The sequence below is a fragment of the Myodes glareolus genome, chromosome 5 (assembly GCF_982192425.1).
Source record: "Myodes glareolus chromosome 5, mMyoGla1.1, whole genome shotgun sequence".
Lineage (NCBI taxonomy): Eukaryota > Metazoa > Chordata > Mammalia > Rodentia > Cricetidae > Myodes > Myodes glareolus.
Genome location: NC_142030.1, coordinates 80,436,754 through 80,462,044, shown reverse-complemented (window position 1 = coordinate 80,462,044; position 25,291 = coordinate 80,436,754). Strand labels below are relative to the sequence as shown.

Sequence of the window (25,291 nt, the reverse complement as noted above, 5' to 3'; positions counted from 1 at the left end):
TATTTCCACAGCTGTTTCTTCCTCTAGATTGGCCTCTTGCACTTGGCTTACATGATTTTACTTTTCTGTCCAATTTATAAGTCCACATCTCCTGGGCTGCTGTACACTTTCCCCTACGGCATTATAGCCCTCAACTATTTTACTATTTTTTTTATCTCTTCTGCTATTTTTTTCTACAGAATTTTTATTGTGGTTTCTTTAATTAAATTTTCTTATGTGGTCCAGAAGGTGACCACTAAATGTTCAGTGCCCAATTTTGTTTTACTGTTTCACAGATAATTTTCCCAGGCAAAATTTCTATTCTCCCTTACCCCAATCTACCTGGATACCTCTGTACAAAGCCAGGCTCCCTCTGCTTAGGCAGAAACAATTAAACACAATGCAGAACAACGCGAAGTTAGTCCAGTCTATCATGTAGGCACACTGGATTCTTTTCAACAAACAGAAACAAGTAGTTTCACAAAAAGCAAATCGAATGATCGAGTCACTAATACTGAAGTGCTGTATTAATTATCCCATGTATGGACTTCACTGAGCACTAACAAATTCAAATTGTAAGCAGAAAAGGTAAATATGTGAGACTCCAACCTGAAGGATCAACCTTGCTTTTCACTTTCTCACTCTCTGTGACTCAATACAGCCTTAGCAGGTTAGGAGTAGTGAGAGAAGTGTGTTTCATTAATTTTGTACCTTTATTTTCATACAGAGTAGCATGTCTATATACCTTATAGGTGAGCAGCCTACCTCAGCATATAATATACTTTACTATACTGTTTTACTTACAATTGCAAATAGAATACTTTCTCTAAGGTACATAGAAGTCTCTTCAAATCTCTCATGGTATTCTGACATTGTCAACAAAAGCTAGATAACAAACTCACGGATTAATACACTGAGCCTTCCTCTTCTGAATAGTTGTTGCAGCATGAGGGAATTTCTCAGAGAGGCACACTAGTTCATTGGTTAACATTGACACAGTCAAGATTATGCCTCAAGTACAAGGGTCATGACACCCTGTAGATTACTTTCAGAAGCAACATGAAGTTAGAAATAACAAAAGCAGTAACTACTGTACAAATAAAAAATGATTATGGGCTAAGCATACACAGGTAATCCCAACATGTAGAGACCAACCCAGAACACATATCAAGACCGTGTGTCAAATAAAGTAGAAAAAGAAAACCTACTAAAAAAGATAAACCCCCTCCCTTTTTTTTTTTTTTTTTTTTTGCCAAGGTGTTGTAGGACGTTCTTCTGTATTTGTGTTGCTTTCATTGGTTATTAAAGAAACTGCCTTGGGCTAGTTGATAGGGCAGAACTCAGGTAGGTGGGAAGACAGAACAGAATTCTGGGAAGAAGGGCAGTGTGGCAAACACTATGGTTCTCCTGTCCAAGACAGACACTGGTTAGACTCATGCAGGTAAGCCACAGTCAAGTGGCGATACACATTAATGGAGATGGGTTAAACTAATATGTGAGAATTAGCCAGTAAAAGGCTAGAGATAATGGGCTAGGCAGTAATTTAATTAATGCAATTTCTGTGTGGTTATTTTGGGTCTAAGCTAGCCAGGCAGAACCAAAAGCAGGCCGGCTCCTCCTTGTTACACGAAGGAAATTACATGAAGGTGAGAAAAATATGTAAAATGAGACTTGAGTTCAAATCCCAACTCTGCTACACTAGACAAGTTATTCACTCCTATGATTTTCTGTGGGTTTTTTTTTTTTCATTTTGGTACAAGTGTTAATTTCCAATACCTTCAAAATTAAAAACAGTAACAAAAATAATAAATTCAAGTTTTTCTATCTCCTCCATATATGCTAGCTCAAATGTCCATCCTACTGCCGCTCAACCCTACCCCTCATCCTCAACCTCCCCAGCTCAGGGCCTCCTCGGGGCCTTGATGCTTGCTCCTCCTGTTGGAGGGCTCATCTCCACAAATCTCATGGCTAGTTCTCCACCATTCAACTTTATACCTCAATTTCTCTCCCTCAGAAGAGACGCCAACCTTGTCCTGGTGACTCCTTATCTCATTGCTGTGGCATCTTCTTTAGAGTACTTATTGCACATGAGCCCATTGTGCAATTTTTCAGCTTCATTATTTATAGATTGCTCACGCGCACTCTCTCTCCCGTAAAAGGAGAGAACCCGAACACCTCATTTGCTGCCAAACCAGCCCTATATTTAAACCTGACTCCAAGCAACAGAGAACCGGGGAGTAGACGAGATGGTTATAATCTAGTAAAAAACAACCTGGCTACAGCATGGAAAATAGACAGAGTCTGGAAAAGGCAAAGCTAGTGAGATAGGAAGAAGATTAGTGTTTTCTAGGGTTTGATGGGAGAAAGGATGAACAGGAAAAGAACAGCGGGTTTCAGGGCACTGAAGGAACCTTCACACTGACACAAAACGAGGGGTGGTACCCTAGCAATTGATAAATTCCATCTCTTAGCTATGTTGATCTATTTGCTTTCCTATTTAATGATTAAAAAGTATATTATTTTAAGGAGTTAGCTCTGTAATAGGTTCCTAATTAGTCTGCATTTGACTAAATCACAAAGATATTTTATCTAACATACGACTAAAACTTATTTTCTCTCCTGCATTTTTTTTACTATTCCATTTCAGGCTAGCCTCCTAGACTCCTGTAGTCATTTGATTCCTTTCTGAAATGGCTGATCCTGACTGTCAGTTTGACTGGATTTAGAATCACCCAGGAGGCATACCTCCAACGTATCCTTGAAGGTGTTTTCAGAGTGGTTGAACTGAGGAGGAGAAACATGCCCACAGATTGGGCACCTTCTAATGGGCAGCTCAAAACAGAGAAGTCAGGGGAAAACAGTGTTCTTCACTGCTTTTTCCGTTCAGAGTTCATCTATTGTGGATGCTATCGGCCTCCCTCCCCTTCGGCCTTCTACTGTGAAGTCAGTGCTGATGAGTCTCCAAGGAGCTTTAGACCTGCAGCACCACACTGGTTCTCCTGAGATATCCTGCTTCACAGAGTGAGCAGATGCCTAGTTCTCTACCTCTCTACAATGTAGAAAGCCGTTGTTGGACTACCCAGAGCCTACCTCATAAACCAATCTAATAACCTTCTTCTATGATGTAAATATTCTACTTGTTTTTTTTTCCTTTAGAGAACACTGCCTAATACACTTCCTCACACAATCTAATGTCTGATTTATCATACAAAGTAGTGCATCATATAAAATAGGCTGTCTATATTTTTATTGCAGTGCAACAACTGATTCTTTATAGGTATAGAAGGTGTAGGGACTTGTAGAGCCTACAAATCTCCTTCATTCTATATTTAAGCTGTGTTCTGCATGCTAAACTCTGGTATAAGAAAGAAGCTGCCCGAGAATTTTTATCGTTTGTTATGGGAGGAAAGAGAGCCAGCAGAGCCAGCGTTCATTGTACATTGCTGCATTAATCAGCAAGCAGTCTTTGCTCTTAGTTCCCCTGTTCCATTTCTTAACCATTTCTTTATCTTAAGTCCAAGGTCATCAAGAGATAATAATAATAATAATAATAACAACAACGCTCCTGAAGTCAGCAGCACTGGGAACAGGCTTAGAGTACCCACTATCTACACACTAGAGGCCATTCTATTTGCATACAGCACTGGTTAAAAGTGACCACCACCCCCGCCTTCATGGAACCTAGATGCAAGAGGAATGACATTGTGACATCTCTTAAGAGCGGGCCTTTTCTACGAGGAGCAGTTCGTTCTCTTTATTGGTCTTTCTTAAGGACCTGAAAGGCAGGAAATTGAAAAGTTCACACGGCTTCTTTGTATTTGTACTCCACGCCTTGCCTCCCTTTAGCTACACATGCCTCTGTTTAAGATTCTGGACTCAACCGTCTGCTTCAGACACAAAGGCATTTATTTCTTTGGCTACCTCTTCTGTCTGCAGCCTACTCGGGACCATGGCTGGGGACAGGCAGATTTGCTTACAGTCCTGGCCGTTACTTGAGCAAATTACTCAGCCTCTCAGCCTATTTCCTCATCTATAAACTATGAATAAGCAGACATACTGCAAAGCATTGTTGTGAAGGATAAACGGGGAGCTGATATAAAACACTTTGCAAAGTGACCAATACAAAGGCAAACCTCACCATCGGTTTATACAAGGTCTAATCCTCTTGAGTTATGTGTTTGTGGGGCCGCTAATAAAGCCCTCCACTTTTTTTATTCTTCATAGAACTGAAGGTGTATGTTGTAGTTTAGTGTTACTTTCTCCATGGTTCTCTATTTGTTCTTCTTTATTTGCTTGAGATCAGTTGTCCAAGTGTTCCTGTTTCCCGAGCACCCACTGCCTCACCTGAAAGACACTGGGCTCCCTAAGGGCCAACAAGTTGATTTTCTGTCTTCCTCCCAGTCAGCTCTCTAGCACCCAATACAGTGCCAGCGCACAAAAGGTTCACAAGTACACACTGAAAGAATTAATTGGACTTTGAGTACATTTGAACCCCTGCCTGCCTGTTGTCCCTTAATCTACTAACACTAACTCAAGAGCACCAGGTCACTCTCTCAGTTCCCATCACTTAACAGCCACTAACTACATTTTCATGTCCGGTTATGGCTACATTCATCTTGAAAGCCAAGGTCTAGACCAAAAAATAATTACATTCACCTTGATAGTTCAGGGAGCCTTAAAGATGTCTATGTGATTGTTATATGAATATTTGCGGTCGACTCTTTTGTCATCAACGCAGTTGGCACAAAAGTTTAGCAACACTTTACAAGCTTGACTTTACGTTTGAAATCTAGCTGACATTTGTTACAACTGGCAGAGATACTCTTCAGAGTCTGCTGTTTGACAGGAGCCCTGACACAAACGCTAGTAGTTTTTGTCTATGGCTGCAGAGGCTAGGGAAACGAATGGCTGCATCTCACTGTAGTAGCTACTTTGGCAATACACAAAGACCTATTTGAATAGCAAATTTTATATTAAAAGACAGAAATGACACTTTAGCTAGACAGACTTGAGAAACCAATGCTTCTCCATTGCTGGTGCCATTTGATGTCACCATTTTGGACAATCTACAGAAAGGAAGGAAAAGGCAAATGGCAGGTTTCATAGATGTAATTATAAAAAGCTGTCGATGATCTACACAACCTAGCTCTAAACACAGACCTTATTTATTTCCACTATTCTTTGATGAGAGGAAATGTATAAGGGCCCTTCTTATTAAGTCATATATTAATGATTAGTGTCTGAGAAGTAGACTGACCATGGAATCACTGCCTCTGAGGTACTTGTATGTATCGCTACTGTCATTTTCCCTCATCACACCAGGGTTTCATGGGTCCGACAATGAGACATTTTACGTGTGCAGTCTACTGATATCTGCTAGTTTATGTCACATCCAAGAAGTCGAAGATGCTCAAAGTGTGGGCCACAGGCTTTGACTATGGTCTCTCTACCTCATCAGCCATCAGTTGTTTACTGGGTTACTATTTCTACTTAAGAACTTGGGCAAACCCAAATATGGACGATTAAAAATTCACCAACCACTAAAAAAGTGGATTTACCTTGAAATGATTCTCAGGGAGAGAAAAACTCTAAATGCTTATATACATTTAATATAATTTTGAAATATACCACACATTATTCCTTAGGTCGCAAAAGTAGAGGCTGATCTACATTATTTGATGATTGGATGTTTTTCTGTATGTTGTTTCTTTCAGATATTTAAGTGACTCATCAATAAAAGGCAGCTGATAAACACTTTAAAATAAAATTACAACCACATTATTCTATAAAATAGAACCATCGAAAGCAATCTTTATGAGTCAGATAAATGTTAACAGGTGTCATGTCATACTGAAACTGTCAATACCTTGAAGAGGAACCCTAAGTGTATAAGTCACTGTCCAAATCTGGTTAGTTGTGTGTTTTTATAAGTGAAGTTTTCTTAGAATTTAGCTATGTCCTTTTCACGTATGTTTGCTGCAGTGACAAGGTAAGTGGTTAAAACAGAGATTGAGTATCTTCAAAAACTTAAATATTAGCTATCTGTAAATGTACAGAATATTATTGCTGACTTCTCCTGTAGAGTCTACAGCATCCTGGTTCTGCCCTCCCCCCCCAAAAAAAATACCTTAATAGGCAAAATAAAAATATTGTCGGAGTGCACAGCAGTGCATGCACTAAGCTTCTTTAAGCTGAGATTAATGCCCCTGAAACTCCACAGAAAATAAGGGGCTTTACCTTGCTTGTCCTAACGCCCTCCCGTATCCAGTGACTCCTAACCTCCTTCCCTTACAGTCACACCCTGCTCCCTTGTCTCCTACTTTACTCTAAAAAGAACAGGAACTAGTATGGATAGACAATTGCTTTCATGTCCCTTTGTAAAATGTATATGCTTTTTTAAGATCTCCACACTTCCAAATGTCCAAAAGATTTGCCAAACAGACTATTTGGTGCTTCTTTGGCATTAGAAATTTTTAATTGAGTTATTTGTATGTACATATGGTGAGTCAGGGTGTGATATGTGCACAAATATGTGTGCACACAGAAGGCTCAGAATTTGGATATCCTGCCTTATCCTCTTGAATCAAAATCTCTCATTGAACCTGGTGACCACCAAGCCCCAGCCAGCCTCCTGTTTCTACTCCCCACAACACTAGGATTACATAGACATATAAACACATTGGGCATTTTATGGAAGTCCTGGGGATTTGAACTTAGGTCCCCAGACTTGCGTATTAGCTGCTCCTTCTCACTAAGCCATTATCTCCAGTGCCTAAAAGTACATTATAAAATCAGTGCAAAAAACATATATGCTTCATGACCTTGACAACTATGTATACCTTTGTAATTATTATCCAGAACAATATATAGAACACATCCATCAGCTTATGAAGTTCCCTCAAGTTCCATTCGCGGATATTTATCCCTGTTGCTGACACAAATGCTCTGATCTCTATCTATACCACAGACCAACAGTTGCTTTCTTCTAAAACTTCATATAACTGAAGCCACTGAGGGCGCTTTTGTTTCTCACTTGTTTAGTTCCTTTTCTTTATAAGATTCATCTGCATGTTTATGCTGCATGCATAAGTAGATTATTTTTATCATATAGACAACACATAACTTGTTTATCCTTTCTCTTCTAGGTGACTGTCTGGGTTATGGTCAGAGCAGATTTGGGATGCTATGAATATTATTGTGGGTCTTCTTGTGAAATTATGCATTCATTTTGGATGAGAGTGCATAGCCCGTATTGAAATTACTGGGTTTTGAGGAAGCAATTGTTTCATTTTATTGGAAACTGGGAAACAGATTTCCAAGACCATTAGACTAAAGTTTTTATGTTGAAACATTCTATGTGTAACTTCCTCAGTTTTGCATTCTTGTTCCCTCTCCTCTCACTTCCCAGAATCCACTTCTTATTGAATCCCATAAGCCTTTGGGTCAGTTTCATTGATCTTATCTTCTGTGAAGTTGTCCTATCTCTAACTTCTGCACTGTCAGCCAAAAGTCTTGTTTTTTCCCCAATAATTTCTTGTTCTGTGCTTGTCATTTCTCCCAGGGCCTTTTTCACTCAGCTGTTTCTGTACTGTGCACTATGATAACACTATAGATTCCTTTGTTCCTCAGGCCTCAGTAACAGTGTCAAACATTCTATGGTACAAAGAGCTTTTCAGATGATGAACTGCTACTTTCATATATACTTAATCTCTTCCCTAAGATTATAAACTCCTTGATGATAGAATCATGTTTATTTAATTTGTGCAAAAAAAGAGAGTTCTCTGAATAAAAATAGCTGAAAAATCTGATGTGTTCTAAGAAATACTTTATTAAAGATGCACAAATATTGTAATTGAATCAAGTTCATTTTAAAGAATATGCAAAATAAGCAAGAGATATAAATTTCATTACATGGTTTTATAATCTAAGTTTCCCATCTGATTGAAAAACTACTATTTTTGTTAAAATATAATGCTAAAATTATAGCATAAAATACAGTATTCCTCAAGTCTTTATTTCAAACCAGAGTTGATTTCATATACCATTTTCACAATATATTAGTTTGCAAATGTAGTCACAGAGATTCTTAAATATTAATCAAGAGAACTTAAGCATTTGAGTTGTTCCAACTGATTCTCAGTTGATAGAAAATTTAATTTTTTGAAAAGACTGTTGTATTACAACTCATTTATTTCCTATCATGTAATTGTATTAACATCCTTAATTTTTGAATAACCAGGCACTGTTTCAGGTGAAAAGATTAAATTAATGTAGACCTGGGGAAAGTGTCGCCTTTAAAATAAAATATTTCTTTCACAATAGTCTTATAGAATCATCAGAACTCACACTTACTTTCAGGGGAAGCAGGGTGACTTTCTGAAATGCTGCCCTGCTAGCTAGACTATCCCTTCACCTTCAGAGCCCAGGAGAACACTGCAGGATGCTGCCACACAGAGCTATTTACTAGATGTTTCCTGATACTCTGTCGGCCATTTCCAACACTTGCTATTTTAAGAAATGTTAAAATATAAAATATGCTTCATTATCAGTGGACCTGTATAAGAATCTACAGTCTTGTCGCTGAATTCCAATATTTTCTTTGACTAGTCTAGGAGATGAGTTTTCTAGTAGGAAATGTATAAGGAGAACAACCCAAACTGTAAACAAACAAGCTGTCTTAGTAAGAGGTAAACAATGTAAATCATAGGTAACTAAATCCTCAACTACTACAGCAAAACTCAGATGTTAAACTATTGAAAGATCAGCTTAGAAGATTGCTTGGAATGGGCTATATGCTGAGTTTGCTGTTTTTTGAAGCCTATTTTCATCCCTTAAGATTAGGATCTGAAAGTTTTTTATAAATGACCCAAAAGTTCATTCTCTCTCTCATTCTCTCTCTCTCTCTCTCTCTCTCTCTCTCTCTCTCTCTCTCTCTCTCTCTCATTCTCTCTCTCTCTCTCTCTCTCTCTCTCTCTCTCTCTCTGTGTGTGTGTGTGTATGTGTGTGTGTATGTGTGTGTGTGTGTACGTGTTTGTGTGTATTTCTCTCTCTCTTTCTCCTTTTCCTCTCCTTCCTCTCTCTTTCTCCCCACGGAAAGCTGGAGAATTCTGTGCAATTCCAGGGCTTCCTAAGAAGTCTTTATTAAAAGAATCCTTCAAGTAATACATCACATTGTGAGGAGGAAGATGGATCTCATTCTATCTCTCACTTTCTCCCTCTCTCTCTCCCTCTGTGTGTGTGTGTGTGTGTGTGTGTCTATATAACTGAGCAGAGGTATACACATGTGGATATATGTGTAGATGCATGATTGTATGCGTGTACACATGCATGCATGCCTATATGTGTGTGTGACTAAAGACAGAAATCCTACTGCAGGATAGCCAGGCATTTTAACTTCATTCACAGATGCCTCCACTTCTTCTTTTCCCTGATCTGTGTGTGTACTGAATAATTTGATGTGGGATTTCCCTCTGTATGCTGTGATTACCATTAATGAACAGAGAAACTACTTTGGAACTATAGCAGAGCAAAACTTAGTTGGGGGGGAACTAAACTGAATGCTGGGAGAAAGAAGGGCAGGGTCAAGGAGAAGCCATGGAGCCGCTACTGGATACAGACGTGCTGAAATTTTACTGGCAGGCAAAGAACTGTGGTGATGCACAGATTAATGGAGATGGGTTAAATTAAGACATGAGAGTTAGCAAAGCAATTCCACTAAAATCAGGAACAAGACAAGGCTGTCCACTCTCTCCATATTTCTTCAACATACTTCTTGAAGCTTTAGCAATAGCAATAAGACAACAAAAGGCAATCAAGAGGATTCATATTGGAAAGAGAGAAGTCAAACTTTCATTAGTGGCAGATAATATGATAGTGTACATAAGTGACCCCAAAAACTCTACCAGAGAACTCCTACAGTTGATAAATACCTTCAATCATGTGGCAGAATACAAGATCAACTCAAAAAATATCAGTAGCCCTCCTAAATACAAAGGATAAAAGGCTGAGAGTGAAATCAGAGAAACATCACCTTTCACAACAGCCACAAATAACATAAAATACCTTGGGGTAACACTAGTCAAATAAGTAAAAGACCTATTTGACAAGAACTTTAAGTCTTTGAAGAAAAAAATTTAAGAAGATACCAGAAAATGAAAAGATCTCCAATGCTCTTGGATAGGTAGGATCAACATAGTAAAAATGGCAATTCTTCTGGGCAGTGGTGGTACACACTTTTAATCCCAGCACTCGGAAAGCAGAGGCAGGCGGATCTCTGTGAGTGCGAGGCCAGCCTGGTCTACAGGAGCTAGTTCCAAGACAGGCTCCAAAGCCACAGAAAAACTCTGTCTCAAAAAATCAAAAAAAAAAAAACCAAAGGCAATCCTATAAAAGCAATCTATAAATTCAATGCAATCCCCATCAAAATCCCAACACAAATCCTCACAGATCTTGAAAGAATAATAATCAACTTTATATGGAAAAACAAAAAACCTAGAATAGCCAAAACAATCCTGTACAATAAAGGAACTTCTGGAGGCATTATCATCCCTAATATCAAACTCTATTACAGAGCTACAGTAATGAAAACAGCTTGGTACTGGCATAAAAACAGAGAGACTGACCAATGGAATCGAATCAAAGACCCAGATATTAATCCACACACCTATGAGCACCTAATTTTTGACAGAGAAGTTTAAATTATAAAATGGGAAAAAATTATTTTCAACAAATGGTTCTGGGATAACTGGATGTCAACATGTAGAAGAATGAAAATAGATCTATATCTGTCACCATGCACAAAACTCAAGTCCACATGAATTAAAGACTTCAATATAAATCTGACTACACTGAACCTGATAAAAGAGAAAGTGGGAAGTAGTCTTCAATGCATGGGCACAGGAGAATACTTCATAAATATAACCCCAGCAGCACAGACATGGAAAGCAACAATAAATAAATGAGACTTCCTGAAACCGAGAAGATTCTGTAAAGCAAAGACATAGCCAATAAGACAAAAAGCAGCCTACTGAATGGGAAAATATCTTCACCAACCCCACATCTGACAAAGGACTGATCTCCAAAATATATAAAGAACTCAAGAAATTAGACATCAAAATTCTAAATAACTCAATTTAAAAATGGGATACAGAACTAAACAGAAAATTCTCAACAGAAGAATCTCAAATGGTCAAAAGATGCTTGAAATGTTCAACATCCTTAGCCATAGGGAAACGCAAATCAAAGCAACTCTGAGATACCCTCTTACACCTGTCAGAATGGCTAAGATCAAAAACACTAATGATAGCTTTTGTTGGAGAGGATGTGGAGTAAGGGGAACACTCATCCATTGTTGGTGGGAATGATGCAAGCTTGCACAACCACTTTGGAAATCAGTGTGGCAGTTTTTCAGAAAATTGGGAATCAACCTACCTCAGGATCCAGCAATACCACTCTTGGATATATACCCAAAAGATGCTCAATTATACTACAAAAGCCTTTATTCAACTATGTTTATAGTAACATTATTTGTAATCACCAGAACCTGGAAACAACCTAGATGCCCCTAAACCAAAGAATGGATAAAGAAAATGTGGCACATTTACACATTAGAGTAGTACTCAGTGAAAAAACAAACAAAACAAAACAATTACATCTTGAATTTTGCATGCAAATGGATGGAATTAGAAAACACTATCCTGAGTGAGGTAACCCAGACTCAAAAAGATTAATATGGTATATACTCACTCATAAATGGATACTAGCCATAAACCAAGGACATTGAGCCTATAGTTCATGATCCTAGAGAAGCTAAGTAATAAGGTGAACCCCCAAAATTATATATAGACCCACCTGGAAATTGGAAACAGACAAGATCACCTAACAAAATTGAGAGCATGGGGGTTGGGGAGAAGGGAGGGTAGAAGGGGAAGAGCAGGGGAGAAGGGGAGGGTTAAGGAGAAGTTTAGGGAATGGGATAGTCTAAATAGGAGAAGGACAAGATGAGAGGAGGGAAAGAGATATTTTGATCAAGGGAGCCATTATAGGGTTAGCAGAAACCTGGCTCTAGAGAAATTCCCAGGAATCCACAAGGATGACCCCACCTAAGACCCTAAGCAGTAGAGAAGAGGGAGCCCGATTTTGATGTGCCCTGTAGTCAGACTGATGATTATCTTAAATATCACCATAGAACATTCATCCAGCAACTGATGGAGACAGAGGCAGAAACCTACACCAGAGCACTGGACTGAGCTCCAAAAGTCCAGTTGAAGAGTGGAAGGAATGAGAATATGAGCAAAGAGATCAAGACTATGATGGGTTCACCCACTGAAACAGTTTACTGAGCTAATGGGAGCTCACCAACTCCAGCCAGACGGGGAAGGACCAAACATAGGACCAAACTTGTCCCTCTGAATGTGGTTGACAGTTGCATGGCTGGAGTAGACTGAGGGGCCACTGGCAGTGGGACCAGGATTTATTCCTACTTCATTTACTGGCTTTTTTAGAATCCTATTCTCTTTGTATGTATACCTTGTTCAGCCTAGATATAGTAGGATGTAACATGAGGGGCCGGCTTGTTGGGGTTTCTGTCCCACCCGGTACCCCACAGCCAGCATACCCCAAGGAAAATCACACACAGGACTCCATAAGATTATAAACTGATTGGCCCATTAGGTCAGGCTACTTATTAGCTCTTATAACTTATGTTACCCCATTATCCTTATCTACGTTAGCCACATGGCTCAGTACCTTTTCCAGTGGGGCAGTTTACATCTTTCCTCTCCGGTGGTCTGGGCAGAACTGCGGAGGGAGCTTCCTGCTTCCCAGAATACTCCCAGTCTCTTTGCTCCACCACTACTTCCTGTCTGGCTTTCCCACCTATACTGCCTGCCTGGCCCATCAGCGTTTTATTAAAATATGATTGACAGAATACAGACAATTCTCCCGCATCAGTAGGAAGGGTCTTGAACCTTCCACAAAGCAATGTGCCTTACCCTCTCTGAGGATTAGATGGGGGTGGGGTGGAAGGGTGTGTGGAGGGAATGGGAGGAAAGGAGGAAGTAGGAATTGGATTGGTATTTTTTTAAAAATCTAATAAATTAAAACAAATCAAAGGAAAAACGATATGAGTTAACCAATAAGAAGTTAGAGCTAATGGACCAAGCAATAATTTAAATAATACAGTTTCTGTGTAATTATTTTGGGGCTAAGCAGCCAGGAACTAACCAGCAGCCTCCTCCAACAACAATTTGTATGATTTCAATGCCCAGGTTTAGAAAAGGAAGCTCATATTTCGAGTTCTGATATTTTACTATTGAGCCTAAGTCACCCAGACTACCCTTGAGCTTTGATTCTCCTGCCTCAGCCTCCCAAACATCTGAGACTACAGGCACACCCCATAATGCCTAGTGTGTAATATAAAATGTAACAGAAGCTTTCCCACCTCAGCTCCAACATGAAAAGAGTCTGAAAGTCTTCATGTCATCCTCAAAACAAAACAATTAAACAAATAGAAAGTCAATATTTTCACTTTGGTCAATTAAAGAAATGAGTTCATAAGGAAACCACCACCCCCAGAAACCTGAAGGGAAATCTAATACAGTAAATAGCAGCCGACATCAGCTCACCTACGAAGCATACGCTGCTGGTGATATAGACTCAGAGGAACACTTTTTGGGTCGTTTCAAAGAAGAACTAGGCAACAGTTCTCAAACCATGGGTCACAACCCCTTTGGGGGAGGTCACATATCAGATATCCTGTGTATCAGATATTCACAGTTAAGATTCATAACAGCAACAAAATTACAATTGTGAAGTAGCAACGAAGTAACTTTATGGTTGGGGTCACCACAGTGTGAGGAATCCTGTTAAAGGGGGCAGCGTTAGGAAGATTGAGGACCGCTGAGCTAGAGCCAGAGCAGGGGTTAGCTTTAAGAGTGAGAGACAGCGGAGGTCCAGCCTTCTGCAGCTTGGCCTTCACCCCCCATGTTCAATAGACCCGCACCATTCTAGCCTGTTCAACAGACCCAGAGTAATCCTGCTAACAGCCTGTTCTAGACAAATTACTTCACTGTCTTATTTACTTGGTGGCTTTATTTCTCTGCTCCACCTAAACGCTTTTAGGAAAACCCACTGTTTACTCTGGCAAAACAATCTCTTTCTGTGAGCAGACCTAGTTAAGAAGGACAGAATATTCTGGGCATATGTCCAAGTAACTCTTTTCTTCTCCTTTCCCATGGCACATGGATTTTTTTTCCCCTATAATTTTCAAGGTGAGAAACTGCAGGCCAGGAGATAGACACACAAATGGAGACCCTCCTGACGACGGGCTCCAGGAGATAGACACACACAAATGGAGACCCTCCTGACGACGGGCTCCAGGAGATAGACACACAAATGGAGACCCTCCTGACGACGGGCTCCAGGAGATAGACACACAAATGGAGACCCTCCTGACGACGGGCTCCAGGAGATAGACACACACAAATGGAGACCCTCCTGACGATGGGCTCCATGGAGATTTCTGCTTCTACAAAGCTGTGATCTGAGTGCCAGTGTTCCCAGTCTGGCGTCCACACCAAATTCAACCTATTCCCTTTACTACTAAGCAGGATTGTTAACAGTCTGGTTGACATTTTTGCTTGCTGTTGACATACAGAGCTAAATTCTAAGCACCTTATATGCTGGCTCAGAAACCAGTGCTAAGAACATTGCGAGACACTAGTGAAAGCTAGCAAATCAACTTTGGTGGAAAGCTGCCACAGAGGAGAAGACTCCAGTTTGCACTGAGCCTAATTGCAACAAAGGCAAAGATGACTAGAGGTTTTAAAACAAGGCCAAAGGGAGCAAAGGGCAGTCATGGAGAGTGAAAGGGATGGGTAGGACAGGAACTGAGTAGAAAGGGGGAAAGGTTAATTACCCGGTAGTTTTACAGTTTCGGAAAATGATTGGCAATATAGTATGGGACAGTGAATAAGTTTATAGCTTCCATTGTTTGCTTTCTTGAGTAAACTCAGCATGGGATCTCTTTTAGGGCCAGGTAGCAGGTTGCAAACAGGCTAATGTTCGATGAAAATAAATAATTCCTGTACTTAGGAAAGGCTTTGATGTCATATGGGAGTTTGCATTTCCTGACACCTTTGTGTCACCTTACTACACCTTATGTACTACACCTTACGTAGTCTAAGATGGCAAGAGTACAACCATTATTTCTACTGATTGTTTTGTTTTTCTTTGAGAAATGTTCTCACTATGTAGCAATGGTTGTCCTCAGACACACTATGTAGACCAGGATGACCTTTAACTGGCAGAGACTTGCCTGTTTTCTGCTTCCCAAGTCCCAGGATTGGAGATGTACAAAGTCTTAATGTTAATGAAAGCTTAAGCCGCACAAATGTTTAATAAAATTGAATAACAAAATTATATCTCCCTACCTTCTTGTAACATTTAAATAAATACCTGACACCAAATTTAATACTTTTATGAAATATCTTTTTCTTTTCTTTTTGAGATTATCATATAATTACATGATCTTCCTCTTCCTGTCTCTCCCCACAAACCCCTTAAACCCCTCCTTGCTCTCTTTCAAATTCCTGGTCTTTGTTCACTGATTGTTGTTACATTTGTATATGTATAGACATATATATTCCTAAATATAACCCACTCAGGCTATACAATTTAACACTTTTAAGTAAACCATTCCCTTTTGTCTACACTTTAGACACCCAGTGAAAAAAAGTTCTGCTTGTCTTTCTGTTGCCTCCCTCTTTAAGAATTTAATTAAACTTTGTCATGTAAGAACCAATTTATGTATTTGAGAAATTTATGTTCATGGACATCTAGGGTTTTCTTTCTTTTTACATCCAATCCACCAAACATTTGGATATCTCAGCTTCAATTAAACTCCCTTCTTCAGAAAACTGTTGCAGACTGAAAAGAAGAAATTAGATTCTTGAAACAGTATTTCAGAAGTGCTCAGGACTTTCCTAGCTCTGGCAATGTGAATTCTATAAGACTCTTGCACACTGTGTGCTCCTTAAGTCTTAACTCCTAGTAAGATGCCCATTTTCAAAGCACCTAGAAGCATAACACAGAAACAGTGTCTTTAGAAATGGGAAATTTACTGATCATTTCCTTAGCGAACACTGGTTCATAATTGTTCCCTGGAAAGTCTTAGGCCAGAATCATTCGGAAATTCAGAAAGCTTTACACTTCCTGGATGCAGTTATGTGGGCTGGCACGTGTGTCAGTCAGAAGGTCAATCGCCTGCTACAGGAAGACCCAAGTTCAGTCTCCAGAAGCCACAGGAAAAAGACAGGCTTGGCAACACATTTGGAATTCCTGCGCTGGGGAGGCAGAGGCAGGTGAAACCTGAGACTTGCTGGCTAGCCAGAGGTGTCTACTCTCAGACCAATTACAGACCCTGTTTTAAAATAAATCATGGTGTGTAGCACCTGTTGAATGATACCTGAGGATATCTGTTGGCCTCTACATGCAGGCTCACACACATGTACCTGTACACATACACACATGTAGGATATAACATGATATGTACACTTTTATGTGATGCCCACCATGGGGTCTGGAATCACTCCACATGTGAAATACATTAACATTTTTACAACAAAATACAAAAAACAGGACGGTGATGATTAAAAGCATACACACTTGCATTTCCACTTCACATCAGTTTAATTTACGTTTTGCATAAACATTCACCTGTAGTTCTCAGAATTTCACATAAGGGATGGGGAGTCTGTGCTGCCTGTGCCTTTATCATGTCTAAACTGAGGTCTTTCAACCCGGATCTAAACCCATGTCAAACTGACGCAGACCATAGAATGGGACTGAGTGTTATCCCTAATAATTTGGAAGAAGACTAGCTATTCATCTCTTTCAAATTCATCTTGACCGGGATCTAATGCCTAGAAACATTCTTTCCTTTGGAGACATATAGTCTACAGATGTGCACACTATCTAGTAGGTTTTCAGGCGGGCTTTTTTCAAATCCCCTGTAATTGTCTGCATGCTCATGCGTGACAACCTCTAGCTCCTATGCTCCTCCAAGCACAGTCTGTCAAATTCCTCTGGGGCATTCTCCCTCCTGGGCTGATATTTTGACAAGTATCTGATATGCTGTACCTCTTGAAATCTGTCGCTTATTGAGCAAAGGAGTTAGAGTGGCCGTAGGTCTCATCTATGCCCTCTTCAATCCCCTTCATGTCACTTCTGAAGGTTTCCTATGATGGGAAGTTTAAGAAGCATTGTGCTGTGAGACAGCTCTCCTCTCCACCCCTCAAATGCTACTTTTAAATTAGTTCAAATGTAATTTCGCTTTCATTTTTTTTTTTCTGCCAGAAGACTTCCTTTCCAATCAAGCTTTATCACTGTCAGAAAAGATGAGTGGCAAAATTATCACATGGAAGAAGATTAGAACACAATGTTTGAACACTTTCACAATCATGTTCTATTCTTCTTTATGGCTGCTTTAATGAAGACCGTGAACTAGCAGTGTAGCGCCACCTTAGTTTTAAATGCTGGGTGTTCTCCTTCATGCATGACCTTGAAGAAGTTGTGTTCCTGTGTTATCATAGAGGGCTTCATCTAGCTCATCAGGAAGATAATTTTTTAATCATTTGTATATTTATTTTTTAATCATTTATATTTTAATCATTTATATATTTAATAGTTTAATCAAATATAATCATTCCCTCATGGACTAATTATATTTTTTTACAATTTCATATAAATATGCAAAGTAGTAGGATTACATTTATACACACATTACCCTCTCATCTCACTCTCTCCCTCAGAACCCTTTTCTTCCAAACTTTTTTTTAATCCACTGAACTTGCATATGCATGAGTAGTGGCTATTACTACAGCAAGAACAACTCACCAATGTCTACACCACTGAAAAAACAAGTCACTCCCTCCCATAGCAACCATTAACTGCCAATAGCTGCTGGTGATAGGGTAGGAGGTCCCGCGTGCCTCCCTGACCCATACTGTTCTGCTTTACCCCAGCCCACAAACAGTGTAACACTACCCTTTGAAGGAACAGTGCATGTTTGCTTCACGGCATACAACTAAGGAGTGCTGGTTCCAAGGGTTACAAAACCCAGTTACTAAGAGCACCAACATACTTGTACTCAAAACTCATCCAGAAGGGTATGAAGCAAAAACAAAAATTACTTGAGCGGTGTCTCTCAATGGCTCTGTTTGAATCGCCCATGCTCCTGTAAATAACCTGTCACCCATGTTCCTATAAGGAACTCCCAGTAAACACACTGCTTCACCAGTCTAGACGTGGGTGAAATCGTTTCCTTTGATTCTTACTGCCCTATCTCGAATGAAGAGATGTGTGTTTGTCTCTCCATAGGGTAAGCCACATAATAGGTGGTTGGCAGAGGAGAGGGGCTGGAGCCACAAAGGGAGAGAAGTCAAGGAACTAAGTGACTGAATAAGCCAATGAGCAAGTCCCAGCCACTGTCAAGAAAACATCAACAATTTCTTACCAGTGGGTCTCATTTTCACTCTGATTTCTAATACGTGTTGAATGTGAAATTATTACTTAATCTTTATTTGTTTAGAACTCTGGTAATCTTGTCTGACTTCTCAGACTTGGTAACTAGGCTTTTACTTCATGTCTTTCTGGCTTAGTTTAGAGTACAAGTGTGCAATGCTCCTGGCAGCTGGGTCCTATGACCATTAGAACCACCAGTCCCTGGCTGTATGCAAACAAGCACCATTTTGACTTGTATTTGCTCCTTGAATTGGTGGTGTTCTTTCAGAGCCTGCTCCAACAAAATCAGTCGGGAGCATCTGGGTAGGGGCGTGAGGATTAAGGAAATGACAGATTGACAGATATTGAGACGGAAAACACAGGATAGATTTGGGAGACTGCCGGGTTACCCTGCACAGCCCCGAGTTTGTTTCAGAGCCTGCTTATAGACAAACGCAGAATAAAGCACAACACAGACAGTCAGTGTCCAACAAGACCATTCCTGTCCTTAAGTAAGCAGTTTCAATTCCTATCTCCATGTTCCTGAGGTTTGGCATCAACAGTATTCTTGCTACTACATAGTGTGTTCTTTTCTCATGGGCAAAGTCCTCTTTCCCATGGGCTTAATCAGAACCTCCTCACAGTGCCTAAGGATACTGAAACAACCAGAGCAGGCAAGTTTGAAATCAAATGACTTTTTTTTTAAGTCAGAATTGACTCCAGATGGAAACTGAGTCACACGCGGGCTACCACAGTGTTCTGTTGTTTGTGGGCTCTGGTTCGGTACAACATCATAACAGGAAGCACCCATGGATAGAATAAAGCTACTCTCCAGGAAGATATTCGACTGGCCCCATTATCCCCCTCAAAAGCACATCCCCAGTCACCTACTTTCTCCAGTTAGGCCCCACATCTTTGAGATTTCACAACAAGTGGGAACCAAGACTTCAGCATATGAACTCTGGGAAAATCTTAGGATGCCAACTATAATAAATGCAATATAAATTATGCTTGAGAAACTGTTGTAGAAATTTTTAAGGTGTGTTGTTTTTGCTTATGGTGCATTTGTTTAATTCTGTGAAGCTGTGATACTTTGGCTGTCTAGAACACCTGATGGTCTATAGAACAGCTGAATGGTCAATAGCAAGGCAGGAGAAAAGATAGGTGGGGATAGCAGGCAGAGGGAATAGATAGACGGAGAAATCTGGATGGAAAAAAGTCGACAGAGAAGGGAAAGGACATCAGGGGTCAGCCTCCCAGCTACACAGCAAGCCACAGAGTAAGAGTATGATTTACAGAAGTAAGAGAATGGGAAAAGCCCAGAGGCAAAACGTAGATGGGATAAATCAAGTTAAGGAAATCTGGCTAGAAAAAAGACAAGCTAAGGTCGGGCATTAAAAAGTAAGCATAAGTCTCCATATATGATTTATTTGGGAGCTGGCTAGCAGGCCTCCCAGAAAAGCCAAAAAAGCAAAAACAACCAACTACATTTTGGCACACAAATGTGAGGCTCAAATATCCATCCAGAGCCTGAGAAAGCTGGGGAAAATACGGTTCTTTAAGAAACCCTGCTGTGGACACAGAAGAAAGCAACTGACAAATTTTGCCAGTGCAAGGCAGAACAGATCTTCAAATTTCCTGCTTCCCTGAAAAGTCTGCCAGATATTATGAGCCTGTAGACTGAAGATGGATACCCCAACAATACAAAAGAACATTGGGAGACTGTCTAGGCAGTGAGATGTCTCTGTCATTTCTAGAACTTTGAAAGTTACTTACAGTGCACTTCCTTTTTACTTGGGTAATATTCTGGGGTCTTTGATGTAGTAGAAGACAGATATTTATAGTTATAGATTTTCTTAATTATGTTAAAAGATAAGTTAGATATAAAACTTTAGACTCACAAAGAAATATTATAACTTTAATTCTTGCTTAATACCTATTTTGTTGTATGTAATTTTACAATGTTAAAGTTAAACCCTTCCTTTTTATTTAGACAGAAAGGGGAGATGATGTGGGATTCCCTTCTGTATGCTATGAATATGTTTTATTACTGTTAGTTAATAAAGAAGCTGCTTTGGTATATAGCAGGGCAAAATATAGAAAGGCAAGAAATGCAAGCAGCGATAGAGGAGGAAAGAAGGAAGAGTTAGGCAGATGCCATGTAGCTTCCCAAGGGAAAAAAAACCAACCATGAGCCTTGTGGTAAAATATAAAATAATAGGAATGGGTTAATTTAAGATGTAAGAGTTAGTTAATAAGAAGCCTGAGCTAATAGGTCAAACAGTGTTGTAATAAAAAAAAGGAAGCCCTACTGAACAGCAGAGCACTTAAAAAGCATTTTTTATGCTAAATAGAAACAGAAATTAAGTAAAAAAATGTCTGCCATAGTGCAAGCATTGACATTCTAGAACTCGAGAAAGGTTGAAGGCAGTTCTTGGTCATTAACCTCCAACCAGGACATAAGCTTTAGGTTTGGCTTTCACGACTAGAGAAGTGGGTGAAGCCAGCTCATAGGGCTGCAGGTGGAGGACCCAGCTGTAGCTTAGCACTTTAGAATTTGCTTGCTTGGTCAAAAAAAGATAAAAATATATGCAGTAAAAGAGGTCCAGATGGAAAAAAAATCTCTGAACAGGTTCCAAAGTATTTTACAGTGTGCATAGGCTTAAGAAAGAGAGAAAATAGGTATAGGCAGTTATAGAAAGGAAGAAATAGTTGTTTAAAAAATAAAAAGTCTGTAAAGAGACAGTAAAAGTAATATAAAAGCAAAAAGCCACGTAAAGATGGAAAATACATGAGGAGTCTAGACTCTGTATTCTATTGTGTTGATTTTGAATTTTTGACTGATGAAAAGCAAAGGACAGCCTCTAAGAGACCTATAATTGAAAGAAGGACTATTGAAATAAATAAACCTTGATATTTTAAGAATGCTTTCACTTTAAAATGGAAGTTTAAAAATGTATTTGTAAATTGGAACTTAAAAGATGCATTGCTTTGGAGAAGGGTTTTGTTTTTGTTTCCACAACAAACAAAGGCTGCGGATTAATTCCAGGTTAATATGGATCAGATTTAATCAAGGCAGATGGCTTGAATCTTTACAGGTGATATCTATCAACAAAGGTTATAGCTGGCCTTCCCAGGATTTGGACATTATCTTAAATTTTCTCAGGGACCTCTAACGATGTTTCACCCATAGACAGCAGGAAGCAGTTTGGAGAAAACAATGTCCACATTCCCAAGAGTTGGGGGATGTGGGTGGTCTTTGGTTATTTGGTGGGTCATGGGATGTTTGATATAATTTAGGGGAATATAGGAATGATAAGATAAAAGGGTAAGTTATTGAATCTACTTTAAATAATAGGGTAGATTATTGAATCTACTATAAAATAAAAAACAACTATTAATCTTAAATATTTAGTATATTGATACAAATTTAAGGTAATTTTTGTTACAACACTCTGTATATATATTTCTATTCTTGTTTAATGGACTTTTGTATACTGATATAAATTTAAAGTCATTTTTATTACATCATACTTTATATATGTTTCTACACTTGTTTAAGGGATTTGTGTAAGTGATACCAATTTAAGGTTATTTTTGTTACAACATATTGGATATATGTTTTTATTCTTGTTTATGGTATGGTTCCTATGTGAGTCATTTAAAAATGTAAGGTGATTGAATGTGGGTGATAGTTGTATGACTGGGGCATATCTCCATATATATGGAGATATATTTTAGATAGATAAATGGTCTTCAAAAGACCTACAGAATATGACATTTAAAATATTTTGTTAACTTAGGCCTTTCACGACAATTAGACACATCTCTTTCTGGCAGCACCAATTTACTTCAGAGATGACAAGCCTTGAAGAAACTCCTTATGAAGTTTGCTTTCAATATGGCAAGGCTGTTTGGGCAAGAAGTGGCTCTTGGCTGTACTGTTTGACAGTATGTTGTAAACTGGACATACAGTACGCACTGGAAAGTGACTATTAAACTTTGCCAAAACAAGGCAGGATGGTCCTTCAAGTCTCCTGTTTCACAGAAGAGACTGCCAGACACTCTACAGGACATTAAGAGAAATGGCTGACAAACTGCCAATATAGGTGCCACAGTCTTTTAAATTGCCTGCTCCAATGAAAAGTCTGCCAGATACTATGGGCCTGTAGGCTGAAGATGGATGCCCCAACATTACAGAACAACTTTGGGTGACTATCCAGACAGTCAGATGTCTCTGTCATTTCTAGAGTTTATGGAAGTTATTTGCAAGTTTTTTTGTTTACTTAAATAATATTATATCTTTCTGGTGACTTTTATGGAGTTGAAGACTAGATAGTTATAGTTTCAGGTTTCCTTAGATATGATTGAAATTAAGTTAGGTATAAAATTTTGGATTTACTAAAATAGGGTAAAACGGAATATTTTCTCTAAGTTTACCAGACACAAATGAATTGAAATTCAGTACAATGTAAATCTAATCTTTATTTGGTAATTGTTTTTATTGTATACAGTCTTACTATGTTAAAATTAAAACTTTTCATTTTTGTTTAGAAGAAAAAGGGGAATATTAGGGAATATTATTTTTAAGTGTGTTGCAGTTTTTCCTACTGCTTTTATTAACAATTCAAAGATGTGTTTGATTAAATAAAATTAACCCTTCAAGCTTTTTCCCCTGCCGCCGCCGAGTTGCGCGGAGGCGGAGCCGCGGGTGTGTTCAAGATTTGACCTCACCCGTAATCCACCGCCATGGCCGAGGAAGGCATTGCTGCTGGAGGTGTAATGGACGTCAACACTGCTCTTCAAGAGGTGCTGAAGACCGCCCTCATCCACGATGGCCTCGCACGTGGTGTCCGCGAAGCTGCCAAAGCCTTAGACAAGCGCCAAGCCCATCTCTGTGTGCTTGCATCCAACTGTGATGAGCCTATGTATGTCAAGTTGGTGGAGGCACTTTGTGCTGAGCACCAAATCAACCTAATTAAGGTTGACGACAACGAGAAACTCGGGGAATGGGTAGGCCTCTGTAAAACTGATCGAGAGGGAAAGCCACGGAAAGTAGCTGGTTGCAGTTGTGCAGTGGTTAAGGACTATGGCAAAGAATCTCAGGCCAAGGATGTCATCGAAGAGCACTTCAAGTGCAAGAAATGAATAAATAAAAAATTTGGCTCATTAAAAAAAAAATTAACCTGCAAGCAGGAGGTTGAATCATCAAATAGATGACCAGAAGTGATAAGGAGGAACCCATGCATAGCAAGGGTTTTAAAGTGGGAACCGAAAGAAGAACCCTGGGTTGTTTGGAAAACACCAGCAAGGGGAGAAGCCTAGCTACTTGTGTTCAGCCTCTCTCAGCGAGGAGAATTCTAGCTCAAACCTCCAACTGTGAGTTTTTTAGCTTTAGATAGTTTCCCTTAGTAGCTTTGAAAGAGTCCATGCCTGAGGGAACATAATCCCCCCAGGCTGCAGCCCTTGTGGCTGAAGCTCTTGCTTAAGGGGCATCCACTGCAGATAACAAAAACATATACCCACAAGAGACTATTCTGATTTCCAGTAAGAAGTCTTTTTAATTCTTTCTTTTTTGAACTTATAATGTAATTATATCATTTCCTCTTTCCTTTTCCTCCCTCCAAACCCACCCATATACCACTTCTTGCTTCTTTTCAAATCCATGGTCTCTTCTTCGTTAATTGTTGTATGTAAAACAGTCTGTAAAATGATATGTATGTATGCATGTATGTATGTATGTTTGTCTTCAGGTCTGATAATTTGATATTAGATAACCAATTGGTGCACTCTTACCTAGGGATAATTTCTCCCACCACATTTCAGCATTCCTCAACTACTTGTAGTTTTCATGTGAGGATTGAGGTTTCCTGGGTTTCCCACATTAGCAGGTCTATAATTGTTCGGCTTTTGTTTAAGTAGTCACGTTGCGAAGACTTTATGGGTCTAGCTTCTAAGATTCCTAGGAGACACAGTCTCACAGTAAATTTCCTGACCCTCTGGTTTTCACTATCTGCCTGCCCCCTCTTCTACAGCACTCCCTGAGCTGTGGGTAAGAGAGCAGTATTGCAGATGTAAGCACTGGGACTGGGTTCCACAACTCTGCATCTTGATTGCTCGTATTTTAACAGTGAAGACACTGGAACTACCCACACTGTTTTCCACTTATGCATCGCAACCTGTTTCTAAACCCATGCTCAGAGAAAAATCAGGGGTTGAGTCCTCACTCAGTTCAGCCTGTTATTGCTAAGACTGCCAATTAGGTAGCTTTTGCAGTAACAATTTGGACAATGAAAGCAATGATCTATAAGAAACTGGATTAAGAACAACTTATTTTACACAATAGCCAGCCATCAAGTGATATAATTCAATCTCTATCAAACCATGACAAAAGTGAAAAGTGCTTGCTTTTCCTTAGGAATAGAAGCCAGTCCCTATATATCTACATGGGGTTTTTTTTTGTTTTGTTTGTTATTCTCTCTCTCTCTCTCTCTCTCTCTCTCTCTCTCTCTCTCTCTCTCTCACACACACACACACACACACACACACACACACACACACACACGTATGCACCAGGACAGTTCCTAGTGCACATGTGTATAAAGATCAGATGCTGACTTTGGGCATCTTCTTCTATCCCACACTAAACCTCACAGTTTGAGGTGCTCTGGTTGGTCACTGAGCCCAAAGATCCACCCATTTCTGCCTTTACTTCTAAAGCTTAAATTCCAGATATGCACCACCATGTCTGTCCTTTCATAGACATTTAGGGATCCAAACTCATATCGTTATGTTTACAAAGCAAGTTCAT

At 39.4% G+C, this 25,291-nt stretch overlaps 1 pseudogene; it reads left to right on the top strand.

Annotated features, from left to right (window-relative positions):
- The first annotated feature begins 23,165 nt into the window (after positions 1 to 23,165).
- Positions 23,166 to 23,661, top strand: LOC148122121 (small ribosomal subunit protein eS12 pseudogene; annotated as a pseudogene).
- The last annotated feature ends 1,630 nt before the right edge of the window (positions 23,662 to 25,291 follow it).